Source organism: Falco cherrug, chromosome 2 (assembly GCF_023634085.1).
Source record: "Falco cherrug isolate bFalChe1 chromosome 2, bFalChe1.pri, whole genome shotgun sequence".
NCBI lineage: Eukaryota > Metazoa > Chordata > Aves > Falconiformes > Falconidae > Falco > Falco cherrug.
The window spans coordinates 54,933,613-54,956,134 of NC_073698.1; the positions used below are offsets into that span (position 1 = coordinate 54,933,613).

At 37.2% G+C, this 22,522-nt stretch overlaps 1 protein-coding gene across 1 annotated transcript in view; it reads left to right on the forward strand.

The window, feature by feature from the left end:
* GPC6 (glypican 6) overlaps positions 1-22,522 on the forward strand; it is a 773,218-nt gene that overhangs the window by 163,423 nt on the left and 587,273 nt on the right. The gene's annotated exons all lie outside the window — the stretch shown is intronic.

Sequence of the window (22,522 nt, forward strand, 5' to 3'; positions counted from 1 at the left end):
AAATGTGTGTGTGTGCACTCACATGCGTGTGTATGTGTATGAAATTTATGAGCTGATTTGTAGGCTAAGAATTCTGCAAGAAATAAGAAAACTAAGTAAGGTCGAATACAGGATATGCTTTGTATTTCAATTCCTTATATAGTTTCTAGATAAGTAAAATCAACTAAAAAAAGCATTTCATTACCGCTGAAATCTTCAGCTTCTGGAAATCATTGATTTCCAGAAATAAAGACTCACCAGTCTTGTTGGGGAAACTTGTATATATTGTTTTCAACAGCATATATTTTAAAATGTAGTGCATACTTTTTGCCTTTGTCTTGAAACCTATAATTTAAAAAACCCTGTGCCTATGGATAAATGCATTCTCTTTCAGTGTAGCCCTCTTCCAGGTTTGCTAGACTGATCTGCATAATTTGCAAGATTCTCTGTAAGAAGGCAAATTTTGTATTGCAAAAATCATACTATTAAGTGTGGTAAATGTAGTGAGTTATAGAATTCAGCCCTGCCAAGCTTTCCATACGGAAGTTAATAGAATTATTTCTCTGTGTGTGGAGCTGATTTAGCATGAGAAACCCCAAAGTAAATACAGTTTACCCTTGAACAGTAGTATAGTTTAGGAATGTAAGGCAGTTTCTCTATTTTGAAAAGTATGTGAGATTTGTGGATAACAGTTTTCTTAATTTGCAGACATTAACTAGACCTTTCGTGTCGTTTTTAATGTTTAGTTTACAGTAACCCAGGTCATGATGTGTGACACTGGAAGCAGGGAGAATGAAAGCACAACCTTTCCTTCCCATTTGTGAGAAAGGGTGGGGAGGAGGAGAAGTGTCTTAACAGCTGTCATTGCCAACGATTATTTAAAAGCTGTAAAAGCCTTCATTTGCCTTGAGGAGTTGTGACATATGGTCAGAAATGGTTTGAAGATTTATTGTCATCTTTGTTGGATGAGATTCAAAGTGTTCTTTAACAAGGATCTTGTCCCTCATCATCCTTGGAAAAATCCTTCAGAAATTGTAAAGCATACAGAAAGCAGCCAAAGCCTCATTTTTTTCCTTGATTTTATGTTTTTTTTAAAAAAAGGCAGTAAGCAGGGTTTCCAGATTAAATAAAAGAAATACTCATGATAAAAGTGAACCTTATTTTTTACTTGCAATCCATGTTTTTACGTGACACCATTTCATCATATGTGTTAATGACAGGTTGTTCCTTACCCAGTTAATTAAAATTTCAGGTGCAGACTGTGCACACTAGACATCATAGGGTCATTCGGTCATGATTTGGAGGCGTAAAGCTTCTCCATGCAATTAGAGCTATCCATTTTATCTGGAGCTCCCTCTCTCCATAGTTAGCAGCTGTGGATTTTACATTTTGAAGGCATGAGAGACATTTCCACCCGTACAAGTCCATCAAAACTTGTGAGGCCAAGAAAGTGACAGGAAGGTACCAAATGGCAGGGTGCCTGATAAGCAAAGTAAAGGCTAATGGCAAAGGGAAGGCGATTGCCTGAGCACAGGAATGCTTAGAACCAAAAATAGCCCCAACTGTGCTTAAAGTGGTAATGGACAAATCTTCTCTAGCTTCATTTTCCAAGCTGAAGGTGCATGGAACAATACTGTGCCTGCTCTCACTCCCACTGCTACACCTGTGGGCATTTAGAATAAAGCCGGTCACGATGAATATTGAAAGGCACATTGATCTCAAGGTATACGAGGCACCAGTGAGATATGGCAAAGGGCACCTTTCTTATCCCTCTTAAATTTTGCATAAGTCAGACTGATTTAAGCTTTAGCTGAATAAAATCCTCCAATTTTAGCAGGTTTGATTGTGTTCCAGTAAGAAAATAACACAGAAACATAATACTCCAATCATATTTTTAAAGGTAGCTTCACAGTATAAAGTTATGGTGCTTGAATGGTAGAATTATAGTTACTTTCAGATTCAGTGTCCTTGGTTGTTTCCTGAATAACAATAATATATCACATAAGCAGGAAATAAATCATCTACATATGTAAAACATCTCACTGTCTCCAAGCTGGAGTTAGAGCAGAGCCATTGCAAGCAGGATGGGGACAGTCGCATTAGTGCTCCACTGGGTTATGGTGGGAGGAGGCAAAAGGCACCATGCAAGCCTTGCACACTTTCTTGATAACCATGTGAAGACCATGAGGAAGGTGATCCAGTAGTGACAGACAGAGAAGCCATGTAAATGCATTTTCACCAGGGCTTCTTGGAGCACAAGGAATCAAGTGAAGACCAGTAAGGGGAAGACAGACTTGGTCTGACACTTGGCCAGGGAGTTTTATCACTCCCTTGATGTTGTTACTGTTGCCACTGAAGTTTTCTGCTCCTTTTGTGAGGAGGGAAAGTGTCTAAATAACTCCTTGATTTGCTCTTTGCCATGTTTCCAGGTTGGAGGAAATCTCAGTCAGGATTACATGAAAATGAAAAAATTAATTCCATCATCCATTTGCCATCTGAGACAAAAGAAAGGATTATGTTTGAACAGAAATTACTTCAAATCTGCTGGATGGTTCTGGCCACACAAGCCGTGGCAAATTAGACCTGTACAGAGCTGTCCTCCAGGGGGGTCCAGCAGACCTGTCTATTCAGCTCTCTTTGCCTCCATGTGTTGCTGCATGTAACATGCCCATGGGCACCGTGGCTGCCACTCCTAACTCCATTTTTTCCATACTTACCACTGCAGTAAGGAAAATGGTCCATAATTACCCTCCTTCAGGGTTTGTTTGGGTTTTTTTTATAATGTTTTTACCTGTTTTATTATTTCTTCAAGTGCCTCATACTTTCTGTGAAGCTTCATTCTTCCTGGCAGGAGCTTTGTTTTCCTGGCAGCAAGACCTTCCTAACCCTCAAGCTATATTTTTAGGTATTGATTTGCATAAATTTGCATGAACACACCAATGTAGGGCCTCCCATCTGCTTGCGCTGTTATCACTGAGTGGTAGGAACAACACAAGCACTTGAAACAGAGCTGCCAAACCTGCTTGAGATGCTCTCCTGTCTCACAGAGGGGCCGCTACAGTGCAACAAGTTGAAGCCAAACTTCCAGGAATGAACACCACCCACCGCATCGAAAAACACCCCCTTCTAGTTTATCCAAGGGTTCAGACTGGCAAATGCCATTCCTAGAGGAGCACAGAGGCGGCGAGAATTATCACTGGCGAGGAGAAGCCAAACAGTATAGGTCCTCCCAGACTGCTGTGGTACTCCTGGCTATGCCGGCAGGGAATCCCCTGCTCTCAGAGAGGCAGGGCTGTGCCAAATACCGGGTCGGCACGGCAGCCCCCACTTCTGCACCCCTAGAGAGATCTGTCTTCCTAGTTCCCATCTCCAAGTCATGACTAGGGGATGGAAACAAGGAACGAGTACATAAAAAACAGAGATGTCTGCTGCAGAGTGGAAGGTCTTGACAAGGAGGATATCCAACGTTGATAAGGAAGACAAAAAATCATTTTCTCTCCACACCTACTCCCTGAATAACCAAGATGAGCTATCCAAGATGATAGTGAGGCAGTCTTGGCCTTTTGTGAGAGATGAATCAACACAGGCCTGTGTATGGTGCCTCAGAAACTGCTCCAACAGGGTATGCTTCACAGTATTATTCACAGTTTCTGAGATGCAGAACTAAGCCCTAACAGTGTTCTGAATCACTTCAGATTTGCTTATTAATACTAATTTAAATCTTCCTGAGGGAGTTGGTAACAAATATGTCAAGCAGAAAGTCTCCCTTTTTATTTTTGTTTTTTAAGGAAGGAAAGATTATACTTGGAATCAAATCTTACTGATTTTCATTTGATTTTTATGTGAATCACTGAGGTATCGGCCATGACTTAAATTAACTTTGTTGAAACAGTGACATAGAAACTCACACTCTCCAGTGGCCTTTAATTCTTAGTCTTTCTTTAAACACCTTTTTTGAACACAGAGCCAAGGCATATATATGACATGTAATGGTGCAAATATATTACTAGGAACTTCAAATATCCTACCCCATGGATACTTATTGTTTCATTAAATAACTCATGAAAGGGAGTTTGAATTATCCACATGAAATGATAACTAGGAGACCTGCATAATGAATTTATGAGTTTATCCGAATCAAATGCTGTTTTCCAGATATAATTTCTTCACTGAGCCCTGGGCTAAGGACAGCTCAGTAGGGGGCTAATTATAATGGTGCTACTAGTATGAAAAATAGTGGCTTTCCCTTATGGAAAAGTTTCTTTAGACTACTAGGTCAAGATAATGAAGCACTGTTTGGCAGTCCGGAAAACTGCAAATAACAGTTGCTTTTCTTAGAAGTTGATGTAGTTGATTTTGGTGAAATTTGTGAGATTCTGTGAAATACTTGCCATTGCTTCCAGAGCGTAATTCCAGTGAGCAGGACAAATAGGCTACTGTACTTTATTTAAGATACTACATTAGAAATGTCAGCATACATGAGAATAACATATTGTGTGGGTGAAGGAACCATTGCTTCTAAAAGGAAATCAATATATAATAACCGCTAATATCAAGCCTCTATTCAGTATAATGGAGGACAACATATTCAAAGAGCCTGCAATATGCCTGCAAGGAACATTCACTTAGCACTCCTAGAATAGGTGCTATAACTGATCTTGCTATTCATGCATCATAATACCTGTTTGTCCCTTACGTTTTTGGATTTACACAGGCAGCTGTAACTGTAGATAACAAAGGAAAGTGGAAGTTTTTTTGTAGCTGTACAAAAATAGACAATAATTTTACTGTCGTGCATATTTTGTAAGAAGGGAGCGGAATAACAGAATCTCTAGATCTAGGGTAATAAGCATGTTGGAGAAACCTGAATTATACGGATCACAGAATATTAGGACAATCAGGCTTTTGGCTTGGGCCTTAACTGCTCTGTAGCTATTAGCCTATTGTATACCAAGGTCAGGGAAAAATTTCTCTTTTTTTCCCTGAGTGAAGACATACATTTATGTGGTCTCAGAGGAGGAAGAAGCAAGCAGGTCTGCATTTGAATTCTTAGGTATTGATTAGCATCTCTGACGCTGAATTCTGAAATTATTTTGCATGTTTCTTATTGCCACTGCATGTAGTCTGTTTTAGTTTTAGTTTAGGGAATAGCTTAATATAGTGCTGTCAGTGAAGCATTTGTTTCCCATTAAACACTGCCAAAATTTGCAGTACAGAGTGTAAAGTTAATGAAGAAAATACTGGTATGTGGTTTTCTAACATCGACTACCGTTCATTGTAGTTCTACAGCTATGGTGTCCACAGGGTGTGTGAGTTAATGCGCATGGTTTGTAATGGAATTAGTTCGTATGGATCTTTGTAACATCTTTTGTATCAAAACTCCACCCTTATCTCTAAGAAATTTAGGAAATCAGCAAAAATTTGTGGGAAAACAGCATGATCTTCCCAATTTGCAAAAAGTGTCAGGGAATTCCTTTCTTAATGTTGGTTTGGTTCTGGTAGAATCATACTTTTTATTATTATTATTATTACACCTTTTGACTTTAGTAGCTATTTCTTAGAACAAGTTCTCTGACTTAACCTTTCCAATTGTTATCGATGGTTGGAGAAGTTTTGACTTGCTTTTGTTTAACGAAGTGTCACAAAATCGGGCCTTTGAGAGGTGCTTCTGTCTCTTTTACTTATTATTGAAGGGTGTAAACAGAAAAAGGCTGATAAGTTACAAGGCCATTCACAAGTTGGAATGCAGGGCTGCTTTTTAGAATGCAATACATAACCTGAGAAGAAAAATGCAAGAAAAATGGGAAAACACAGAAATACAGTACACAGTATTTGAGTATAATCCCAGAATTCCTGTTTTACCTTAGCAATGCTATGAATGGTCATTTTTGCTTCTGTATTATAATCAATAAAACATTTTCTATCCGTACTAGGAGCAGACAAAAACTTCAGCAAAAAGTTACTTGTCTCAGCATGCATACCTAAGTGAAGTAATTTATGTTACAGATGAGGATAAAATAAAGAAAGGGTTGTTCTTTAAATTAGTGTTGTTGAATAAGACTTTACCACACAACTCTGAGGATTTTTTTAATGGAAATTTTAGACCATACGCATTTTTGAAGAATTGATATGGCTTCCTCATTACTGTGTTTAAATGCCAGTAAGAGCAGTGGTGACTTAGCATTTGACAGTATAGTTTAAAGAAATTTAATGGTAACAAGTGCATGTTTTTCTCCTTGGTGCCCAGATATAACTATGATGAGCTTTGGAGATACTGAGTCTTGAAGCAAACCCATTTCTTTTCAAAAGTATGAAAAACAAACTGATGTGTAGGTCTCTACAGTATAGGCAAGGTATGAGTAACCCTGTCAGATTTACTCTTTCAGCATTCAGCAGACTACTTAAGGAAAGATATTAATTCATTTTTAATGTTAGGAAAATACAGTCATTAAAAAGCAGATAACATAAAATGCCAGAAATGCTTTTAACATTACACGAAGTGCACTACTTGCCTAAATAGCTTGCTACTTTTGGAGATCTAGATATGCTGAGGTATTAAATATTAAAATAGAGGTTGCTTTTTAAAATGCAGTGTTTCTTATCAGAAAAAGGGTTTGAACAAGCAGTGCTGTTGTATAATGCATGATGTTGCTAATAAGACAGTCTTGGAAAATAATTTTTCACGCTGTAAGAGTGACTAGTGTTTTGAATCTGTTCATGTTCTCTTAACACATATATAAAAGTGCTGTCAAGCTGCATGCAGTTATAAATTTGCAATACATTCTGAGTCACATAAGGTCCATTCTGGGGTTTTATCCTACTTTTGTATATTTACTGGTTATCAATTCTGTTAGCAAGCTATACATAACCTTGATTAGGAAGTCATTCTCAAAGAGTAATTATCAATGCTTTGGTGTTGGTTTAGAGGAATGTGTGGGAAGGGTTCTGCAGGTCTGTTCTGTGTCTGGTGTAATTTAATATTCGCAGTATTGATTTGAATGAGACAATAGGAACAATGCTTATTCAATTTTCCACTGACACTAACCTGTTCATGGTTGAACCTGCAACATTAAAGGAAAAGATTCTGAAATGTTGGAGAAGAGATTGAGAAGAAAATAGGGTGAATTTAAATGAAAAAAAAAAATATCTGGGAGAAATAACAATTTAAGTACAGGCTAGGGAATGGTTGATTATGCAACATTTTATAGAAAAAGATTTCTATGGCCACAAGGCATTGCAAACTGAGCAGAAGTCAAAAATGGCACAACATTGCCAACACCACCACCACACCCCCCCCCCCAAAGTATATAGCAGAATGGATGAGCAGAATCATTTTTGGGAATATACATAAATATACTCTGTGCTGTGATGCAGGGGTGTTTTTTCCAGGTTTGGACACAACTGAGAAACAGCAATTGCAGATTGTCCAGCCAGATTAATAAGAATTATGAGACAATGTAACCTCTGAGATAAGGTGGAGGAGGCTGAAGGTTTTCAGTTAAGAAAAAGTCTTGAAACATGAAAAAAGTAACTATTAAAAAAATGTCAAATTCTAATTTCTCCAGATTTATGGGGAAAAAAATGGAAATAGTCATTCAACATCATAAACTTTCTAACACTAAGGCCATTGAAGCACTGAAATGAGAATTCAAGAGCAGATTAGACAAAATTCTTTAAATTTAGACAGCAGACATTGAGAGGTGGGAGACAGACAACAGCTGTGTATTTGCTTTGGGAGAGATTTCCTCAACACAAAGAGCAGCTCTTGTCCAGCCCAGATACCATTTTTCATCCTGCAGAAGACAGTATATCACCGTCTCACTTCAGGATGGTCTTGGGATTGATTAGAGCACCGAAACCTTTGACCTTATAAATCAGTGATATTTAAAATTCACTATGATTTTTTCATGGTAGAAGTTATGTGCTGGTAAGAACTAAGTAGTGTAGCTATGGGGGCTTCTGGGGTGTGACTTTGAATTTGTATTCAAATGGACAGACTAACACATGTTTTATCTATGTGAGTATTTCTTTTAAGCCAATACCCAAGGCATTGGAAAATTTTCAGAACAAATATGGTCTGAAATATGGATGTGAATCAATATGGATGTGAATCAGATGGGAATAATGCGTTTGTTACTGTGTGCTTAAGGCTATATGTGAAAGTCTGGGGTTTGGTTGGTTGGTTTGGTTTGTCTTGGTGATAGCCTGCAATGCTATGGCTTAAGAGCAAGTACAATAACATTTTCATTCAAGGTTAAATGATAAATGGTCACTGTTATGGAAAGGTGAGAGGCTTCAAATACGTCATATGATAACGTGGCGCTAAATGACTTGAGAGGAAGGGGCATCAGACTGGAATGATCTGGATTCAGTTTTTGCCCTTGACTTGCCACTGACTGAGCAAACCATTTTGCCTTTTCCTTTACCCTTGGCCCCACTTGCCTTATGTAAGCTAATTCTTTGGAAGGGAGTGCGATGCATGCCTCTTAATGTGTTGAACAACATGGCCACCCTTGTTCCACTGGGTGCTTTAGGGAACTATTATTATTTAATAATTACAACCATGTAAGACAGAAAAGAAAAGGTTGTAGGTAAGGCTCATATGCAGAGCATACATCTATTCTGGTAAGACATGTGAGGCCTTGCAGTGAGAGATTAGTACTATTCAGCCAGAATCTGCTTTGCTGCTTATTCTCTTTAAATTATGAATATTCTTCACTTACTGTGTTATTCACAGCAACAACAATAAAAGGATCTGAGTAAAAAATTTTTGTGATAGTAACTCTAGTAGTCTGCATATATTCCTTGCATAATCCCAATCCTGTTGTCTTTCATCTCTTCTAGTATTACAAAATTCTTTTTCAATAAGTACTTTAATTAAGAGATGCACTTAATGCTATAAATATTAATGTCGGACATTGTGTGATAGCTTGAAGCAGGTAGATATATTATCCCCAGACCATACAGGTGTATATTTACATCTTGCACGCATTTTTGTTCTGAGTCAGAAGTGTTGCTGTGCTAATTTTATAACCTGCTAATTTTAAAGTCTACAATTCATAATAAATGTAAACTTTCCAGTAATGTATTATTTGCAAGCACTGTAAGTGAAATTTTTGGCTGCTTGTGAAAGGGATTAGGTCCCCTGAGGTAATCTTTGGGTAGCAGAGTTCCCTCAGTGTCAGGTAGAATAGCTTTTCTGAATTATTTCAGTAGACTAATGTCTCCAAACTAATCAGTTTTGCTGATTTAAGTGATGCACTTTGGAGCCTATTGTGAGTCACAGCCAGGATTTTCAGATTTGACAACACTTAAAACTGCATGGGAATCAAAAATATTCTGGATTCTGGTGCTTTCTTGACCAGTAACTTTACTGGAAAGCATTAGCATGAACTATTGAAGAAGACAATTAAAACTTACAAGACTTTATTAACCTTTTAAAGAAGAAAGATCTAATTGGATCTGAACTATAGTAAAAAATGTAAATAAATCCTTTATGCTTTTATAGCATGTAGCATTTAAGGGGGACGGGGGGGGGAACTCCAAAAGAATAAATTGTAACTTTCAGTACCTGCTTTGAAATTATTCAGTCTGTTTTCATGTGTTTTGATCTAAAAACTAGTAATATCGATACATGGGATGATGATGAATGGAAAGCCTGAGATCTTTAATAACACTTGATTGAATATTTACTACTCCTAATACATCAGCACCTGGAGATCTAAAATCCTGTCCTAGTTTCTATTGCAGCCTTCAGTCTACTTACAATTTCTCATGATGAAGATAGGAGCTGACCTGCAAGTTTAATTCCAGACTTAGACTAACTTTTTTTTAATTCAATGAAAAAAAGCATTGACTGAGGAAAGCTAGATTTTGCCACACTGAGTAGTGTGCTTTCTAAATAGGCCCATTGACACATATTGCATATATTGCATTCAATAAGACTATATCCACACGGTAATGAAGTAATGTGCCTTGCAGATCATACTCAGAGTAGACTTCAAAAACTGGCAGATTTCTTAGAGGGAAATATATAACATTTTGATACTGCTTTTAAGATTTGGATGCTACTGATAAGAGCTTTTTGTAGAAAAGGCTCACAAAAATTTTCAGCCATTTATAATTTAAATTGTTCTCAAACATTTTAATAGATTTTTCTTTTTCAGAAGGATTTCTTAGTTACATTTCTGAAGATTAATGTTTACTTTCTGTGATAGCCATGCACTATAGACTGTTTTGACTTGGTACTTTTACATTCACATCAAGTGTCAGTTGTTTGAACAGTCATTCATACCTTACAGTCACCATGGATAGCTTTACACCATAATTTAAGTAACTGTTCAGTGTCCAGGCCTGAACTCCCAGATTCCCTTTACAGTCAAGGAAGAAGTGTTTCCAGAGAGCAATGAATCTCATCCTGAAATAGGTATCTACATGTATCAAGCAAATTCCCATGTAGTGAAGTCTTTCTGCGTCGTGGTACGTATCCCAATACTCAGATTTAGACATTTAATTTTTAGATGTCTGGAATTAGAGGAGATAAATCTTATCCCATTAGACTGCATTATTCATTACTGCACATAGAAAAATATTTAACAGAAGAGTGTTACCTGCGATTTCAAAAGTTGTTCTCGATAAATTTCATAATTCATTGGTTGAATTTCCAATGAGATGTGTTTGTAATTGCGACATACCTTGTACTGAGAGAAGCCTTCAGTATTCTGATAAACAGCCTAAAATCATTTTGATGTCCTGCTCTGAATTATCTGAAGTCACTTATTCCCAAGATGATACTGTATGCCTGTGTTGGTGAAAATTATACAGGCATTTTTCATGGCCAGTTTCCACAGGTGAGAAAGTTACACTTTGGTTTCATATCAACAAATGAAGTAGGATTTGATTTTGTACTGTCTTTCAATTGGTAATCATGTACATGTGTGCCAAGAACAAAACTTGAGGAAGTCAAAATAGCTGGCTTTATGTAATTCAGATCTGTCAAATGGCATATACTGAATGTGAGATTTCTGCCCTTCTCCTCTTTTGATTCTTGTCTCATGTTTCTTTACTACTACACCTGTATATTTGCTGTACAGTGCCATAGTCTCTCTCCCACTCCATGAATCCCTGCACAAGAAGTGCTGCACCACCTGATCTGGGATCTGCTAACCAGCTGTGTATACAATATGAAGTCAATAAATAAATAAAATATCACAGTGCCAGCCGTACTGCTGCCAGGACATTTCTTGTAGCCTGATCTTGCTTCACAGGTCCCATAGGAAGGCATTTTCCCTTTTTTAAGCCCTGTATGCAGTCATGTAGCTGTTGTGATAACATATAGAACATGTAATCAGAAGTTTTATATAATAGTATTGGAGAAAGCTAAGGAACATGTACATTTGTCTTTACTGCAGAGATGAAAATGGCAACTAAAGGTATAAGACTCAGATCAAATCAATTTTCTGAGGTTTTACAATACAGATAAAGCGAATCTGGAACAAAATTCTTTGATTCTCTAGGATGTTGTCATATGTAAGCAGCACTGTGTGGCTAAAAGAGGCAACGTGATGTATTGCAACATAACAAAAAGAATTTGGTAAAGGAAAGAGAAACTATTACCCCTTAATCCAAAGTGAAACTATGTGTAATCACCCAAGACCCAAAAGCAAAACTGTAAGAAAGACCAAGTAATGAAGCCACAGTTTGTCCCTTTCAGGGAATAATTTCTTTTCCTGTATGCATGAAAAATAAATAAATGAGACATTCAAATAATGGAAGAATCTGCATATTCGTTACTTAAACGGAAATGAAATTTGCTATGTGGACATGATAAGAGTTGCATTTCAGTAGCATTGATAACTGAATGTCAGAGCACGCATTTATAGGTGACAATCTGTTTACTTTGGCAACTCGAGCATTATTAGTCACTTCTGATAAGGCATCCTTCTTTCATTACCACCTGTGGCCTTTGTCGCCCTGTTTCCTAGTAACATCAAATTGTTTTCATAAAAAGTAATTAACATATTCAGTTGTAACAAGACTATACAAAAGTTTGATTGCTTTTTATTGTTTCTTCTTGGGGCAGCATAACAAAATTTAAGAGTAAGCTTTGTTTCCTTTTCTTTTCTTGATTCCTAACCAAGCCTAAGAGAATTATGCTAAATTACTGAAGCATCTATATATCCAAGCCCATTAAAATAATACCATTATGTTTGAAAATGCCAGTTAGTATTGCTGCTTTGGATCAGGGGATATTTGCTTAACAAGTGGGAAAAATAGCCTTGAGTTATAATAAAATAGAAAATTGTTATTGTGAGAGCTTTGAGAAAATTGCAACAATTCAGAGATACAGAAAATTGTTAAAACCCCTTTCATAATGTAATTGTGAATGATTTCTGTTGTGAATTTATTTTGTGATATATGTCATTTATTAACCAAGTCTTCAAGTCCTGATAGTCCTAAGTCAGGAAAAACAAAAAAAGTTTTGTACAAGGAATGTTGTCAGGTTTTATTCAGATCATTACTCATGTTAACATACAGAAAAAAAAACAAACATGTTCATATGTATGTTTGTATGCATGTACTAGGGACTATTCTTAGGGATGCAAGATTCTTTTCTTGCTGATGCGCGTAATATAGCAAAGTAGTCAAGACAGGGAAACTATACCACTGGTGGAAGCAGCAATTCCCTGAATTAAATTACTGATTACTACAATATATGACAGAATTGCAGAATGATTGAGGTTGGAAGGAGTCTCGGAAGACCATCTAGCGCAGCCACTCTGCTCAAAGCAGAGTCAGTGAGAGCAAGTTGCCAATGATGCAGTCTGGCTAGGTTTTGAGTAACTCCAAGGTTGGAGTCTCCACAACCTCTCTGGGCAATGTCTGCCAGTTTCCAATCACCCTTACAGTAATTTTTTTTTCTTGTGTTTAAATAGATTTTTCTGTGTATCAGTTTGTGTCCATTGCCTCTTGTCTTGCCACTGGACAGCACTGAAAAGTGTCGAGCCCAGTCTTTTTTTACTACCACCAAGTACAGACTGAGATCACCCTGAGCCTTCTCTTCTCCGATTAAATAGTCCTGGCTCTCTCTGCCTCTTCTCATATGAGAGGTGCTGCAGTCCCTTAATCATCTTTGTGGCCTTTTGCTGCACTCTCTCTGGTACTTCCATGTGTCTCTTGTACTGGGTAGTGCAGAGCTGGATCCAGCACTGCAGGTATGGCCTCACCAGTGCTGAGCAGAGGGAAAGGATCACCTGCCTTGACCTGCTGGCAACACTCCTAATTCAGCCCAGGAAGCTGTTGGGCGTTTTTTGCTGCAATGGCACGTTGCTGGTTCATATTCAGTTTCTTGTCTACCAGGACTTTCTCTGCAAAGCTGCTTTCTGGCCAGTCAGCCCCCAGTCTGTACTGGTGTTATATATACTGGAATAACTGGGGTTATTCCTCCACAGATGCAGCACTTCCCATTTCTCTTTTCTGAACTTCATCAGGTTCCTGTTAGTCCATTTCTCCATCCTGTTGATGTCCCTCTGAATGGCAGGACAACCCTCTGGTGTATCAGCCACTCCTCTCTGCTTTATATAATTTGATAATTTGCTGAGGGTGCACTCTTTCCCATCATCCAGGTCATGTTCTTACCAAAGTTGAGATAAAATGCATCCACTGTTCTTCCCCCATCCACCAAACTAGTAATTTCACTGTAGAAAACCATTGGTTTGGTCACTTATGCTTTCCCCTCCATAAATTCAAGTTGACTACACCCAATCACCTTCTTGTCTTTCATTTGTTAAGAAATTGCTTTCAGGATTATTTGCTGTATCATCTTCCTAGGGACTGAGGTGAGGCTGACAGACCAGTAGTTCCCTGGGTCCTCCTTGCATTTCTTGAAGATAGAAGTGACATTTGCTTTCTTCCAGGCCTCAGAAGCATCCATGGCTTACTATGACATTTCAAAGATATGTGAAAGTGGTGGTGTAATAATGGCAGCCAGATCTCTCAGCACCCATGGGCACATCCCATCCAGATCCAGATTGTGTATGTCCATTTAAGTGTCCCCTAACCTGATCCTCCTCCACCAAGGTTAAGTCTTCATTGCTCCAGGCTGTCTCACCGATCTCAGGGCAGGGATTGCTGAAGGTTGGTGTTGCCGATAAAGATCAAGGTGAGAACGTGTTGAGCACCTCAGTCTTTTCCATGTCCTGTGTCACCAGGTCCCTATTCCCATCCAGCAGCAGACCCACACTTTCCCTGGTTTTCCCTTTGCTGTCGATGCACCTGCAGCAGTCCTCCTTGTTGCCTTTCCTGGCCGTTGCCAAGATTCAGCTTCAAGTGGACTTTGGCTTTCCCAGCCAAACATGCCTTTAATTTGAAACCAGCTAAATTTTTTGGGGAAAAAAAAATAATCAAAATATGTTAGTGTACATGTGGGTGTGTATTTATTTATGTGTATTAGTGTGTATACACATATGTGCCTGTAAATGTTTATGTTGGTAAATACTATTGACCACTCAGACTGTAAGGAAATCCAATCCTATTCTGATTATGTCACAGATTTCAGGGGCCTAAAAGAAAAGAAATGCTAAAAATTAGTGCAGATAGAAGAACTGAGCATTTGACTTCCTGCCAAGTTGCTGGTGTAGCAAGGAGTAAGCACTCCTTGCCCTTGAAATGTGACCTCCCTGTTCTTGAAAATTAGGTGTCATGGAGGGAGCAATACATGGAATTAATTTTAAATTTAAATAGGTGTAATTCAATTTGTAATCTGGAAGCTCAACAATTGATTAGTCAACACCTTATACATTACATACCATACTCATGAAACACAACATAGAAAATTTGTGTCTGCATATGAATGTCAGTTTGCACTGTGGAGCAATGTATATTAGAGTGTTGGTGGTATCAGTCCCATTGATTACAATCTAATATCACCAGTAAATAGCAATTTACAGAGAGGTGAGAGGAATACTGTTTCAATAGCTGTAATCAAAAGCAGAGAAATTAGAGAATAGGTTTTTTCTGTTGCAATTCAGGCAGATATATTAAATATTTTCAGTCTATGGGTTTTCTTATTTTGTAAAAAGTGAGAAATTCTGAATATGTTCATTCACAAAATAAAGCAATCTGTTAAAATTTTGTCAAAATATTTGCCATTTTATGATGTAGCATAAATCTTTGCTAGCCATCATTCACATTTGTGGGATTATTTTTTTTTCATATAGAGCTATACAGTTGCTAGAAATTCCTGTACATTGTGATCATGGCATTTTCTCATTGAGCCTCCTTTTTTTATTAACACTATGATTTTTTTTAAGTGTCCAAAAATGCGTTAGTAAGTTCCTACTGAGAATCAGCACTTGCTGAACATTGATACTGATGGCACTGGCATATTTTGGTATGCAGTCTAGTTCTCAAAGATTGCAAAAGATTAGAAACCAACATGGGGGATTGCTGTGAATATTCTACATGAACTTTAATCCTCTGTTCATTTCTCTGTAAGACAATGGCATAGGGTAAAATAAGAGTTGTTACAGGAATAGCCATTGAGTAGTATTCATTGTTAAGTACCATTTGTTGTTTCATTTTCATGATGAAATAATTTTCAGAAACCTGATTATGAACTTCTGTGACTTTGTACTATCTCTTCTGATTAGGTTTACAAACAAAACTCTCCTGATTCTTTAGAAGGAATGGGAGGAAACAGCTCATTTTTTGTTATAACTTAGGAATGAGATGACTGCTTACTATTATCAGCTTTATTTCTGCTTTATGTTAATAATGAAATGTATATACAGTAGTATTTATAATATTTATTCGGGGGTTTTTAAAGAAATCAAGAAACATTTTCTCTAGCTAGTTATTTTTCATATTGGACTATTCCTGCAACTGAAGTGGAAAGCAGCTTAATGTAAATTGTGGATTGTGTACAAATGTTACATATTTGCAAAAAATGAAACTGCAAATTTAATTTTTCACAAATGATTCCCTTCACTTATAAAACATAGTGTAAAATTCTAGTAAAAAATACTTGAAACTAGAAATACTAAAATATCAAATAATTCACAATTTTTTCAGAGTCCAAAGAAAAATGTATCATGAATCTTCTATTACTCAGTCTTGACTGTTACCTTTGAGAAGACTATGAAATCTTCACGACCAGAGTAAAGGACAAAATTCATCAAATAAATTATTCATTAAAAATGATTGCCCATCTATAGTGACATCATGGAGAGTAATGGTCTCTTTTTACTGTTCAGGCCAAACTTAATCCACAAGTGCATTAATATTTGAATTTGATATTCTGAATTGATGGAGTCAGCATTAGGAGGTTCAATGGAAACAACAATTTAAGACCCTGATCTTGCTATCTTGTTCTTAGAAATAGGCTCTTGCACTCCTCATAATAGATTTTTCCCAGTCTAAGTCACTACAGAAATGATTGGTGAAAATTCAGAGCAATATTGAAGTTGTGATAAACATAGGAACAACTTCCACACAGCAGTTGAATCCAAAATTATTATGTGATTTTACACAGCAAAAATCATTGGTTCAGATATCAGTGGGATCAGCAGCGGTCCTTACTGCTTGTCACAGTATTGAGTTTGTGACTGAAGCTGTTGTGAATGATTGAAACATACACTAGCACATGTTCAAATAAACATTTTTTTTCTCAGCTTAGCTAGAAGTGAGCACTACAATTTATCTCATATAATTTCTAAGCCACTTAAATTAGGCATTTTGTCTAAGTTGTCAGCTAGGATGTATTTGTAGATAGGAGAGACAAGTCAAGGATTTCTAGGAGGCAGCTAAATTAACTCCATTAACTACAGAGAAATGATAGTGGTGAATGCACATACATGTACATCTGGTAGAAGACAAACAGAAGATGTGATCACATGTGTCTTGGAAGACTGACAACATTTCTTTCACTAATGTCATGATCATACTCATTTCACCTGGTGTAGACTTGTCTAGGTCACATGAATTCCACCCCTAATGGCACTTACTATCCCCTCTGACTTTTAAAGTACCATAGCTTAGGTGTAAATATGGCTAGTCTAAATGTAGACACCTACAATGCAGAGAGATACATAGCTGGAGTAAATAAATTCCACCATCTTTGTCTCTGAAGTTAAATTACACTTACAAGACGAGCCATTGATTGGTAAAGTGAGTCAGAAGTTTGGTAGCAACATCCTTGACTGCCTGGTAGAAGGCACTTGATGCAAAATCTCTGTGACTGTCAGCTGTTTTTTCGGTCACTGTAAATGGCAAGTGACATTTTACTGTGACTTTGACTTTAAAAAGATACCTGTGATTGTATTCTAAAGAAATACTTGTTACTTTGGGGACAAAGAAGCCAAAAGGTGAATGCAGTTTTGCTTAATTCCTGATCCTTTTGCACGTCTTTCAGTTTCGAGTAGTGTAGGAAACGAATTTACTCACCCTCTGCTAAAACATTGCAGCTATGTGGAATGAAAAAAGAACTATAAACTTGTATGTGAATTTGCATATACATTTCTGTCAAAAACTTGGTCTGAAAATGACATATACAGAGCCAAATCCTAAATACAAATTATATCTACTATAACTGTATTTCCATATGAGATGTGTTGAAATTAAAGGGCTGTAGGCATAGTGCAATTTTAGGGATATAATTATGGATCAAGACATAATTGCAAGCAAAAATAAAGCAAACTTGTCAAGCTCAAGCCCACCAATCTCACTGTTCAAAATGTGCCTCGCCAGGAATTCCATCCCTTTAGACTAAAGGCTGTTTGAAAAATCTTTTTTCCAACAAACACAGTTTTGTGGCAGTTAATTGATGTACACTTTTAATCCAGAAAATAAGTGACTTGGATAATGTAGTAACCAAACTGCATCATTTTCTAAGGGGTAGAGGGATGGGGACGTATGTGATGGGAAGTGTTATTAATATTCCATACTTTAATTTGTTCTCTGTAACCTGAAACCTGATTTTGGAGTTCTGTCAATGTTAATAATTCCTGTGTTTATCCATTTGAAAATGATGAATTCTACACGTTGCTATAGAGAGCTGATTAACTTACTTTGTATGTTCGTAAGTCTTACTTCTTTAAAAGGAGTCTGTTGAAATGTCACTGTGTGTTGAAGTGGAGATTTGATTTAAATGCTACATCTACTAACAGTATTTGGGTTTTCAGCACTAAAAATGTGTTATTAGAAGAATATTTATGCTTTGAAATGAATTTTTTCTCTTCACTAGGGTATTTTTCATTTTTGTTTGAAGCTTGTTTAACTAAACGAAAGTATTACGAAGACAATATTTCAACAAAAGGAGCTGAAGACAGTGATGATATGAACATCACAAGAAAACAGTTGCAGTACAGTTAATGCAGCTCTATCACCTTGAGACTGGGAAGCTGTATTCAGGGGACAGCAGGATATTAGGTGACCTGATCTATAACTATGAGCAGTTGTTTAGAAAGAATGAGGACTATGGTAGGAAAACAGATATTCAACTTTATCCTCCTGTGTCCCTGGGAGTTGATGTAGTGGAACAGAGTGCTCTGCTGGGATCAAGGAGAGATGGCATGGCCATCATCAGTAAGATGAGATGCAGCTGACTCTATAATAAAGTCCTTTTGCAAATAAATCAGACTTCCAGGCTAAGAATAGGAAAATAATTTTGCTAATAGTATAGGACTGCAAGAACACAACACTCCTGTCTCATCTGTGGGTATGGTGAAACTCTTTGATGGGCAGTAAGTTTTCGTTTAGCTCTGCTGACTGATTAGCAGGTGGTAGCAGCTTCAAATAGAGGCCAAATAGATGAAAAAGAGGAAGGAAACAAGAAATAAAAAGTAAATAAGCTTTACATTTGGAATTGGGTATATTATGCTTTTACTACTTTCTGTTTAGTTTCTGCCTTGGAGTATTTCTCTACAGTTTTGAAAACCGCTCCAGAGGGAAATGCAACCAAAAGTGTAAGAGCTTGGACTGCAGTTGAGTGGTGGCAGAAGACCAGCACAAGACTAAATGACTCTCCATTTTATTTAATTTTACTGTTCTCTTTCTGGGGATGGAGTTGGAAGGAACCACCTCAAATTTACGTGCCCACAAAAAGCACTGTTAAAAAGTAATAATAATTGTATACCCTGATGGTTAAGTTTCATCAGTTTTAGAGTCATGGGGGATGACATCTGCAAAATGACTGTTTAAAGGTGTCATTAAAAGATTGAGGGGAATATAGACTTGTTAGTTTGACTTCTCTACTGGAGAAGAAATTGTAAACATATGTATAATTATGACAGAGAATTATCCATCTTGTATTTACAGAAGAAATCCCAGAAAAGGGATTTATAAAGGTACTAAATATACTTGATTTTCAAGAACAAACTTTAATCACTCCTGCTTGGGTTTTCTAGGGGATTAATAACTGTTTAAAGGACAGGGGAGTAAAGTTAGGAATAAATCTCCAAAATAGAAAAGTTCTGCTCAAGCGTGAGATGAAACTTGTACTCTTTAACCTCTTTATGAAAGACCTAAAGAAAAAAAAAAGGTAGCAAAGGGGAGATAAAACTGAAGTGATTTAAGTTGTTGATCCTATCAAATTATTAATGGTGATGAAATTCAAATAAACCCAACTAATCTATATTATAGTTTGATCAGCATGTAATAATAAGTATGTGGGTGCACAATGATGATCTATAGATTAAATATTACTTTTCAGGAAAGAGTTCTTAGAGGACAGTTACTAAATCCCACTTCTCAAAAACTGTAAAAAAAAAGCAAATAAAACTTCAGCAATTTTTAAGAATGGGCAATGAAAAAGAAGCATCAACATATAATGCACAAAGAAATTTTTTGCCCTCATCATGAACATTGCATTCAATTCTGCTCACCTCTAATAAAAAAGATTAGAAGAGCTTGAAAATGTGCAAAGGCAATCAGGAAAAGTTCATCAGAAATGCAGACTTCCATAGAACCATAGGAAAGATTATGAAATAGACTAAGAGTTTTTAATATTGAAAGGAGATGATTGATTGAGGTCAAAGGAGATGCTGGAGATCTCCATAACATATGGAAAAAATGGCCAGATCATGATGGGTCACCATGTTTTATTATACAAGGAAAACTTATTGTCATTCAATTAAATGGTTAGGCAATAAGTTTAAGAGAAACATTAAGTAAGCACTTTTCTCACATGAGCCACAACTGTGGAGAAAGTGTGGAACTTACAAGATGTTTCTGTGGCCAGATGTATAAAAGCATTCAAAGAGCAATTGCATAAGTTATCAGCACAAAGTCTGTTAAAACTGTAGTGAAGCTGTTAAATGCAGTTATATAGAGGGGGTCATATTATCCTTAAACCACAGACTGATGGCAGTTGGAAACGTGTTGAGGAAAAGTATTACTGTACTATTCCCCTGTTCTTACACTTGTTCTCTAGGTATCTGCTATTTACATTAATTGTTATATCTGTGATGCTGCATGAAAGAGGTTGGGGGCCTTTAGGGTCTGGAGGTTAAGTAGCTCATGGACTGGCTCCCATCTGTTGTTGCATTAGCCCTTCCAGAGCAGGCTGGCTGAATCTGGGTACATAATACTGAGCCTCTCAGTGTTGTGCTGAGCACCACCCAGCCCATGTGGTGCTCCTCTGGCCCTAGCACACAATTCTTATTTTGTGTGTGTGCGTGTGAATGCGTGCATGTGGGTTTTTACTGAGTGTGCCAGAAATAACAAGAAGAATGTGTTGCAGCCTACCAGAACAGGCTCTTCTGGTGTACTGTTGGAGGGTATGGGTTCCATGGCAGCAGGTATGAGGAACTGATTATTCACTATACTCAGGAACCATGAGGCCACAACTGGAATATTGCATCCACTTTCAGGATACTCAGTATAGAACAGACATTGTCATACGTTGACGTGGCATCTACCAGGACTCTGAAGCCATCTTCAGAGCTACTGCAGTTGCATGCTGTTGTTCCATCCCAGATGCAGGACTTGGTATTTGTCTTTGCTGAGTTTCATGAGGTTTATGATGGCCCATTTCTCCACCTCTCAAAGTCATTTCCGAATAGTAGCTCTGACCTCAATCGTGTTAGATGTTCCCTCACATGTCACTTGTAACTTACTGGAGGTCTTTTCTGAACCGTCATTCACATCACTGACAGAGATATATTGACTCATAAACTTGACTCATTAACCTCAGAATCAGCTTGATTCTAATTTGCACAGCCTGTTTTTCATCCCCCCTATAATTCACACATCCAGTCTATCTTTTCCCCAGTTTGTCTACAAGGAGTCTTTGTCAAAAGCTCTAAGGAAATAGAAATAAATGTCTTCCAGTGCTTCCTCCCCACCACCACTGTCATCCACAGAGGCTTTTAAGTCCTCATAGAAAGCAGTCAGGTTGGTCAAGTGCAGTTTGTCCTTGGTAAATCTGTGATGGCTGTTCACAGTTGCTTCTTTTCCGTAATGTGCTTGGAAACAGATCCATGGGGACTTGCTCCATAAGCTTCTCAAGGCTTTCATATTTTCCAGTTAAACAAAGTGAAATATAAACCAAGTAAAAGTTCTTTTCTAAAATTTGTTTCATCCCGATAACACTGCTTCAGACCTATTCCAGTTTGCATTTGCTGCTTTTGCTAAATGATGGATGTTGCACAGAGTATTCTAGATAAGAATATTCTTCCTTACAAAGTTGCAGTACTATTTACCTTCAGTTCTGCAAATACATTGTATGATACATAACATATGCATGTTGTAGCCTTCTTGATGCTGGTATCTTTCAGTTTTCTTCTCTTCAACAAGTAAACCTAGTTCTGTCATACATTTTTGCCACTCCCTCTCCACTTAGTAGCATTAGTTCCTAACTGTGTGGCCTTTTTTTGAGTTCTGTTATTCCTGAATATCTACATATCCCTATATGGTGATCCTCCTGTCTTGTGTCTTGAACAAAGTTCATTAATGTACTCCTGCTCATTGTGTCAAAATCACTAATGAAAAATTCTTAAGGAACTACATTTTTACCCTTGAACTAGTTTTGTCTACACCTCAATTATTGTAGTAATAAATATTAAACAATTTAATATAAACTAAAAACTTTTCAAGTGTTACCATATCTAATGTTTAGTGAAATCTGAAAAAAATATATCTGTGATATTTCATGTTTACTAAATAATCTATTTTCTAGATATAAAGCCAGTCTGGCACCTGTCCTTAGCGCATGCTTTTATATAATTTTTTTCCCTTACTAAAGTTCTTTTAAAATATTCATTCTTTCAAAAATTACTCTAAAACACATCATTTTTTAACATCCATCCTAAAGGAACGTACATTTTGGTAAGTCTAGTTTTCTCTTTCTCATAGGTCTTACATTTGCTAATGTCTAGTCATATGAACCCTGTGCAAGATGCTGATGTTTCTTGCTAGCCAAGTGAGAGCATCACGGAAACCTAGACAGAGAATTACAAAGTATCTTCCACTGAAAAATATGATTGGACAGGAAGAAATCAGTGGGGCAGCTTGTCCCAGGTAGCATCAACAAAAGGAGACAAGTGTG